An 8,224-nucleotide genomic window follows, 5' to 3' on the forward strand; every position below is an offset into this window, starting at 1 on the left:
GAGCGGCAACGAAAAGCACCTTGGGAGGAGGAGATGGGGGGGCGGCTAGGGTTTGGTGTGTGGCTGCAAGAGTTTGGAAAAGGAGGAGACGAGAGGGGGGGCGGCGGCCAAAGGTGGGAAGAATGGGGGGGCTGCACAAGGGGGGGTTAGGGGAAAAGGGGCGGCTAGGGTTAGGGAAGGTTAGTGGGCCGAAACACGAATCGTGGCCCAACTCGCCCACGCGATAGCTCCCGACCCCGTCGCAAGCGCCCAACCAAACAAATTCTACTGCCCTACTGGTGAATGATTTTCCCCAAATTCGAAATTCCCAAAACACATCAACCGAATGAGAAAAAAAACAAAAAGAATAACCTCCAACTTCTCTTTTTTTGCAAACCGTGTATCACAGTACAATGGCTCTGAACAACCTTCGTTCAGAGGTGATTCAACTAAGGAACGAAGGCCTTGAAAAGGATAAGATATTAATTTCATTAGTAAACAAAATAAAAGAAGACGAAGCTAGTTCCAAAGTTCAAGCTGAGGCCTAAAAGAGTGAAATTGAAGACCTTCGGAAACAATTAGTTGAGGCCAAAGAAAAATGTGATGTTGTTGAAGCTAATCGAGATGCCAGTGAATATTGGAAAAATTATTTAGAAAAGACAGTTGCAGAGCTTCGTGCCTCCAAGGAAAGATGTTTTTAAAAATCTATGGAGTGTGTGAAATAGATGAAAACTAGCTTCGCCAACGTGGGCGCTTATTCAAACGAAGACAACTTCATACGAGGCGACCCTGAGGGCGTTATCGAGTGGATTAGTGGTGAAGCCGAAGCTTTTGAGGAAATTTTAAGTGATCGTGGGGACGTCTGCGCATTCTCTGGTGCGAGAGGAGTTGCAGCCGTCTTGGAGAAGGTGGGTTGTGATCATATTAGAACCTTGGCCCAGGCTGAAGCTGCTTTCTCCGTGGATGACACGAAGGATCCCTCGGCCGAAGCAAGTTTTATGGGAGGAAAATTTTTCACTGATATCTAGGAAACTGGCGGCCGAAAAATAACTTCAATGTGTTGTAAACATTAGATCCCTTCTTCCATATCAGAGCTGATGAAGATGTGCTTCTCAGCTTATTTTGTGCCTTGGCACCTTTTTGTTTTTGTAAAGCATTCTCCGAAGATCGACTTCATTTCCAATTCGTGTTATTGATGTGATATAATGTATGATGTGATGTTATGCGATATGATGCGATGATATGATGCAAAGAATGATGCTAATGCCGAAGACACACCCACGCTAAAATACAATCTCTTTGTCCCCTTAGGGACGATCAAAATCTCTTTGCCGCTTATTTTTCGGCTTCACCGCTTATTTTTCGGTGTAAGTTCTGCATCCCCTTAGGAACGTCTTTTGAACTTCTTCGCCTTCTATTTCGGTGGTATTCGCGTTGACGTTTCGCGCTTGGCCTTATATTTCGGCGGTATTTGGCTCTGCATTCCATTTGGAACGACTTTTGAGCAGAAAACTTACACTGCGCTCTCTTAGGAACTGCTTTTTGTAGCTTCGGCAAACTTACGTTGCGCTCTTTAGGAACGACTTTTTGTAGCTTCGGTGAAGCTTGCACTATGATTTTTAGCTCTGCATTCCCTTAGGAACGTCTTTTGAGCTTCAGCAATTTTTGAGCTTCGTAAGTCTGTGAAGAAGATATATTTCATTCTGATAGAAGCGAAGCTATTACAAGAAATTAAAAATGACAAGAAAACTAGGTTTACATTGATTGTTCCTTATTAAAAAGAAAATGACAATGAATGTAAAAATGTTTCAGAGGTAGGATATCTCTCAATAGATGTGTTTTGATTCTGGCACAATACTGTTGATTGTGCGAGCTTCGGATTCCTCCCTCAAATCTCGCTGCTGATGGGTCTGTTGGCTCCCTTCTGGCTGCTGACCTCGTGAATAGGTAGGTTGTAGTGGCGGCGGAGGTGGAAGCTGCGGCCAAGAAGCATGTGGCTGACTAGCCGAAGCAACAGAAGCTGCAGGATGATTACCCACATATTCTGGTATGTAGGCTGAGTGCCACGAAGTAGTGTGCAGGACCTGCTTCGGTTGACTTTGCCGGGCTTCGGCTTCTGCGATCTCCTTCTTCTTTTGGATGGTGATTTGGCACATTCTTGTAGTGTGGCCCTTGTCTTCACCACAAAATAGGCAGTAGATCTTCCTGGGCTGATCCCCATATCTTCCTCCGAAGCCCCTGGTGCCTCTGCCTCTTGGAGCTGGCGGCCGGAAAGAGCTTTGTTGCTGCCCCGAAGATTGTGAAGTATACTGTGGCCTCTGCAGCTGACTTCCTCTGTCATCACTCTGAGTGGAGTTGTGAATTGACCTGACATACCTCGGGTGGATTCTTCCTCCGAAGCCCTTGGTCATCTCAGAGAACCTGTATGCTTCCTCCCTTCTTTGGCGGAAGTCATTGTCAGCCCGGATGTACTCATCCATCTTCTGAAGCGGCTTCTCTAGAGTCTGTGGGGGCTTTCTAGCGAAATACTAGGCAGTAGGTCCTGGACGAAGCCCCTTGATCATGGCCTCAATGACAATTTCATTGAGCACTGTAGGCGCTTGTGCTCTCAGACGCAAGAACCTTCAGACATATGCCTGAAGATACTCCTCATGGTCTTGCATGCATTGGAACAGGGCCTGAGCTGTGACTGGCTTCGTCTGAAAGCCTTGGAAACTTGTTACTAGCATATCCTTGAGCTTCTACCATGAAGTAATAGTCCCTGGCCGAAGAGAAGAATACCATGTTTGGGCCACATTCCGAACTGCCATGACGAAGGACTTGGCCATGACAGTTGCATTGCCTCCATTTGAAGATATAGTTGCTTCATAACTCATCAAAAACTGCTTGGGATCTGAATGCCCATCATACATGGGGAGCTGAGGTGGCTTGTATGATGGAGGCCATGGGATAGCCTGCAGTTCTGCTGCCAAGGGAGAAGCATCATCAAAGGTAAAGGTATCATGATTGAAATCATCATACCATCCATCCTCGTTGAATAAGCCTTCTTGATGAAGCTCCCTATGTTGGGGCCTTCGATCTTGTTCGTCTTGAGCAAGATGGCGTACTTCTTCAGTGGCTTCGTCGATCTTCCTTTGAAGATCATCCAGTCGCGCCATCTTCTCCTTCTTCCTTTGTACTTGCTGATGAATTATCTCCATGTTTCTGATCTCTTGGTCCAACTCCTCCTCCTGGAGTGTTGGACTGGTGGCCTTCCTTTTCTGGCTTCGGGCCTCTCGTAGAGAGAGGGTCTCTTGATTTGGGTCCAGTGGCTGCAGTGCGGCAGCCCTTGGCGCTGAAACTTTCTTCGGCGGCATGACAAAGGTCAGTGCTTGCCGAAGGTGGTCGAAAAAGGGTTCACCGGAGGTGGGCACCAATGTTGGGGACTTGTTCTCAAATACTATGAATTAAAAACAAGGCAACACAAGATATTAAATGTTAAAGCCCTTCGTCCTTCGAAGCATTATTTCCCTTAGGATATAATGATCTTCAGACGAAGGTGATAGTCGCCTAGAGGGGGGGGTGAATAGGGCGAAACTGAAATTTATAAAATTGATCACAACTACAAGCTGGGTTAGCGTTAGAAATATGATCGAGTCCGCGAGAGAGGGTGGAAAACAAATCGCAAGTAAATAAGAGGTGTGACACACGGATTTGTTTTACCGAGGTTCGGTTCTCGCAAACCTAGTCCCCGTTGAGGAGGCCACAAAGGCCGGGTCTTTTTCAACCCTTTCCCTCTCTCAAACGGTCCCTCGGACCGAGTGAGCTTTCTCTTCTCAATCAAATGGGAACAAACTTCCCCGCAAGGACCACCACACAATTGGTGTCTCTTGCCTTGGTTACAATTGAGTTGATCGCAAGAAAGATTGAAAGAAAGCACGATTGCAAAAGCCAAGCGACAAGAGCAACAAATAACACACGGATCACTTTCTCTCTCAAGTCACTAATCACTAATGATCTCTTTTCTCAATTGTGAAACTTGGAGAGATGGAGGCTTTGAATGTGTCTTTGAATGAATTGCTAGCTCTTGTATTGAATGTTGAAGGTTGGAATGCTTGGGTGTAGTGAATGGAGGTGGTTGGGGTTGTATTTATAGCCACCAACCACTTCCTAGCCGTTGCTCCATTCTGCTGAGCGCGGACGGTCCGCCCGCCTGGTCCGGACGGTCCGCCCCTGTAGATCAACGGCTGAAAACGCAACGGTCAGCAGTAACGGATATATCAACGGCTATATTGCATTTAATGCGTCGTCAGATGTCAGATAAAGCCAGTCGCGGACGGTCCGGTCGTGCACCCCAGACGGTCCGCGAGGCCGCTATAATTCATTTTTCCGAACCCGTCACCTTCGGGTTTTTCGGTTTCTCACCGGCCGGACGGTCCGCGCGAGGGCTCGGACGGTCCTTGCTTTTCCTCCGGACAGTCCGTAGTGTAGACTTGTATTTTTGCATTGGTTCTGTCCGAAGATTATCCTGGTGTCGCGGACGGTCCGCCGCAGGGGCCCGGACGGTCCGCGCTTGGCCTGTTTTTCCAAAAAGCTTCTCTTGTCCGGAATAATCTACGGTATTCCGGACAGTCGATTTAGTATAGTTATAGATGAACCTTTGGCACCTGTAGAACATATAATCTAGAGCAAACTAGTCAGTCCAATAATTTGTGTTGGGCAATTCAACCACCAAAATCAATTAGGAAATAGGTGTACGCCTAATTCCCTTTCAGAAGGTCATAAAGGACATACCTTTGGCTTGATTGAAGGCAGAAAAGTAAAAGCGTGACGCAAAAGCAAGTACAAGTCAGCGTGAACAGTACGGGGTACTGTTCATCTATTTATAGGCACAGGGTGTAGCCTGTGTAAAATTACTTCCATGCCCTTTATGTTTACTATTGACTTAAAGACAATCTATCGAGGACTAAATAGCCTTTTCCTCCTTAAGTTGGTTCCTTTTTCTGCTACTGAGCCGAAGCTTCCTTGCGCGTAGCTTTGTAGTTGGTTCAACCTTCATCCAACCATGCTCCTTATATTGTGTACAGCTTCATTCCGAGTCCGAAGGTTCCTGTACATATATTACACTTGGGAAACATTGTTAATCATGTTTTTGAGGACCTTCGCACTATACCACAACCTAGCAATAACGACTTACTTACAGTCGATATAAACCGTTATAGCAACGTACTATCAGTCGCTATAGAGTTATACCGACTAACACTTTCTGACGTTGTAAGTGGCGTCGACATAAACGTATAGCGACAGACATGTTTATACCGACGAACGGTTAGACGTTAAAAAGATATACCGACTAACATATTTATCCTGACGGACAGTCTGTTAGAACTTATACCGACACACTGTCTGATGCGATATATGTATTTTTACCGACTAACAATCAAACGCTATTAGAACTTATACCGACACACTGTCTGATGCGATATATGTATTTTTACCGACTAAAAAATATATTACTAGCAATTTCCAATTATCATCAACATCAGATAACAATTGTACTGCATTCATACATAGCAATTGTACTGCATTCATACATAGCTCATGTTTTCATTCATGACAATAACAATTGTACTACATTCATACATAAAGTTCACAAGTTTGCTTTTGTTGTAATAAAGATCAAAATAAGCAGCAACAACACTAAGTTTGGCTTGTGAAAGCTCAGAGATACTAGCTAGTACAACCACATGTTGGTTTCACAATTTTAAGTTCACTTGCAAATTTCTCTTTTGGAGAAAATACAAAACAAAATATGTAGCTGCATCCATCCAAAAGAACTTTTGATCTTTCTTGTTGTAGCATTCATAGGCACCACTGCGATCTGCTTGCTATTGTCATCATGGAGTAAACAAGTGACTTACTACCTCTAAGGCCTCCCTCCTGACAAAATTAAAACCCAAATCATTAGTAGACTACTTAGAAATCCATTCCAAAATAAACTATAGAATAGATACCACCATTGCTCAATGATTAAGCTAAATATACAATAGTTGAACGCAACAGAACTGCATGATCACAACAGAACTGATACTTAACCGGTTCCGGAACAAGATAAGTAGACACTTTCATAATTATAGTCTGTTAATGTTCCATTAATTAAAACTCATTTTCCCCACCCTACCCTTGCAATTAAATTCATTAATACTAGAGGAGGAAAAATTGAACTCACTCGACCAAAATTTAGTGACCACTAGGCTGTAAAAGCTTTCATTTAGTTAATATCTACGTTGAAATGTATGTTGTCCAGCTAGTAGGAAAAAAGAGATGTATTTAGCTAGTGCTAAATCCATAGGATATATATATATACATGGATGCTTATCAAGACAAAACCAAAATATGATAATTTGTTATCTGGACTGGCTCCAAAAAAGCATTATTCTAATCAATTAGAGTACCTAGTAAAGTAAGGATGCCAATATTTTATACTCCCTTCGTTAATGAATATATAACTAGTAGCAGCCACATACCTACTAAAATCAAGAATATCTAATGAAATCAGCCACATAGCCAGAAGCAGTCATAACCAAGAATATCTACTGAAATCAGTGGTAGATACCACAAAATAGAATTGTGGTATAATGTCAATCATATATATACCTGTAGCACTCTGGGATGATTTTGATGTCTTGCTCACCTTTAGCTATATAATCATAGAAACCATTAGTTAGAAAATATGCAATCACCATATATGAAAAAACAACAAAGAGATAGCTTATTACTCTCTTGTACGGCCATGCGATCGACATCCGATCAGCATCACCCATCTCCTCCAAATAACCATATGGGCGAGGTAGAAGGGCATCCCTTTTCAGCACAACATTCACAACAACCTCGCAATATTGCTTTCCTAGAGCAACTCCTCCTAGCACTGAGCTTGGATTAGTTGAAATAATTGTTCCCTTAGCCACAGGATGATCTCTCAATATGGCATATAAGATCACATCCTTTCCAATATGTGGTGGGATACCAATAATCACAAAGAATTGAGGGTAACAACAGCTCCTCTCATTTTGCTCTACATACTTTCTTATGTTCCCCTAGCACAATAAAAACTTAAGGACAATCCAGATTATGATCCATGCTATAGATTGACCATTGGAATAGGGGAGGGGGGATTCAGTCCCTAGTTGGTTACTGACAAGGATCTGTTTTTTTCCTCTACACTTTAAACTAACAATAGTGCCTGAAAACAAGGAAACTATTGTTAAGTGTGCATGGACCACCTGTGTTTTCCATGGAGCTACATCTCTAGAAAGCATGACATGTGAAGCATCCACTCAATGAACTCATTTGACCGTTCTTGCTGAGGTTTGGCGCCATTTTGATAGTTCTGGAAATATGCTGATCCTGATTTGCGGTTGATGTACTGCGTACCACCTATGTCTTCCGAGAGCCAGACCTGAGGGTGTTGAAAATCCTCTCCAGCGAGTATGGCCTTTTCTTTTCAAGTTTTATCTGATGAATCACAAGTATGAGATGATATGAAACCTCCTACCAACCAGGAAACTGGAATGAAGAGTGGAAAAAAGAGTTATAAATTCAGAACGGAGAAACAAGCGCACCACAAGCTTTTGTATGGCTGCTTTTGCTTCAGCTTTCTGCATATTCTCCCATGCAGTCATTTTTGCTTCCTCTCCCTCAATCCTTTATACAAAAAAGCAAGTACATCCATTAGTGTTTGAGAGAACAAGGTAAATGTGTTACAGCTAGATTAGCTTCTCCAACTCCTATATAAGAAAACCGACCATCCACCAAAGATACGAACTACTTGCAGAGTTGCAAATTTTACAAAATAAGTAACAGAGGAGACAACTAGTCTCTACAAGCATAACAAGTGAATCATACGGCCCTTCAAACCAGGAAGGATCAAGATTTAATAATTGACAAAGACAGTTACTGTCACACCCGGTTTTAGAAGGCAAACCGAATGTGAACCATGTACGTGCCAGGATCAGTAATTCACGTACACAGCAGTTACATAACATGGACATCATCACACAGTGCTCAAATAGTATTAAAAAGGGAAATAATAGTCGATTACATCATACGTCTTAGACGTCCATATAGTCTTTACAATAAATCAAAGTGCAGAAAAGAAACATAGATAAACGCGGCCTTCACAGGCAGCCGACTGGGGGGTTGCCGCTAACCCACGCCTAGAACTCGTCGTAGTCTTGGAACTCCTGGAAGTCTCCTTCCACGGCTT

At 43.2% G+C, this 8,224-nt stretch overlaps 1 long non-coding RNA gene across 1 annotated transcript; it reads right to left on the bottom strand.

Moving 5' to 3' along the window:
- Nucleotides 1–6,993: 6,993 nt before the first annotated feature.
- Nucleotides 6,994–7,690, bottom strand: LOC109940320 (uncharacterized). The gene is made up of 2 exons (XR_002263088.1): nucleotides 7,581–7,690; nucleotides 6,994–7,473 (listed from the first exon to the last, which is right to left on the bottom strand). It is a non-coding gene; the product is annotated as an uncharacterized lncRNA (long non-coding RNA).
- Nucleotides 7,691–8,224: the final 534 nt, after the last annotated feature.

The sequence above is a fragment of the Zea mays genome, chromosome 6 (genome assembly GCF_902167145.1).
Source record: "Zea mays cultivar B73 chromosome 6, Zm-B73-REFERENCE-NAM-5.0, whole genome shotgun sequence".
NCBI classification, from domain to species: Eukaryota; Viridiplantae; Streptophyta; class Magnoliopsida; order Poales; family Poaceae; genus Zea; species Zea mays.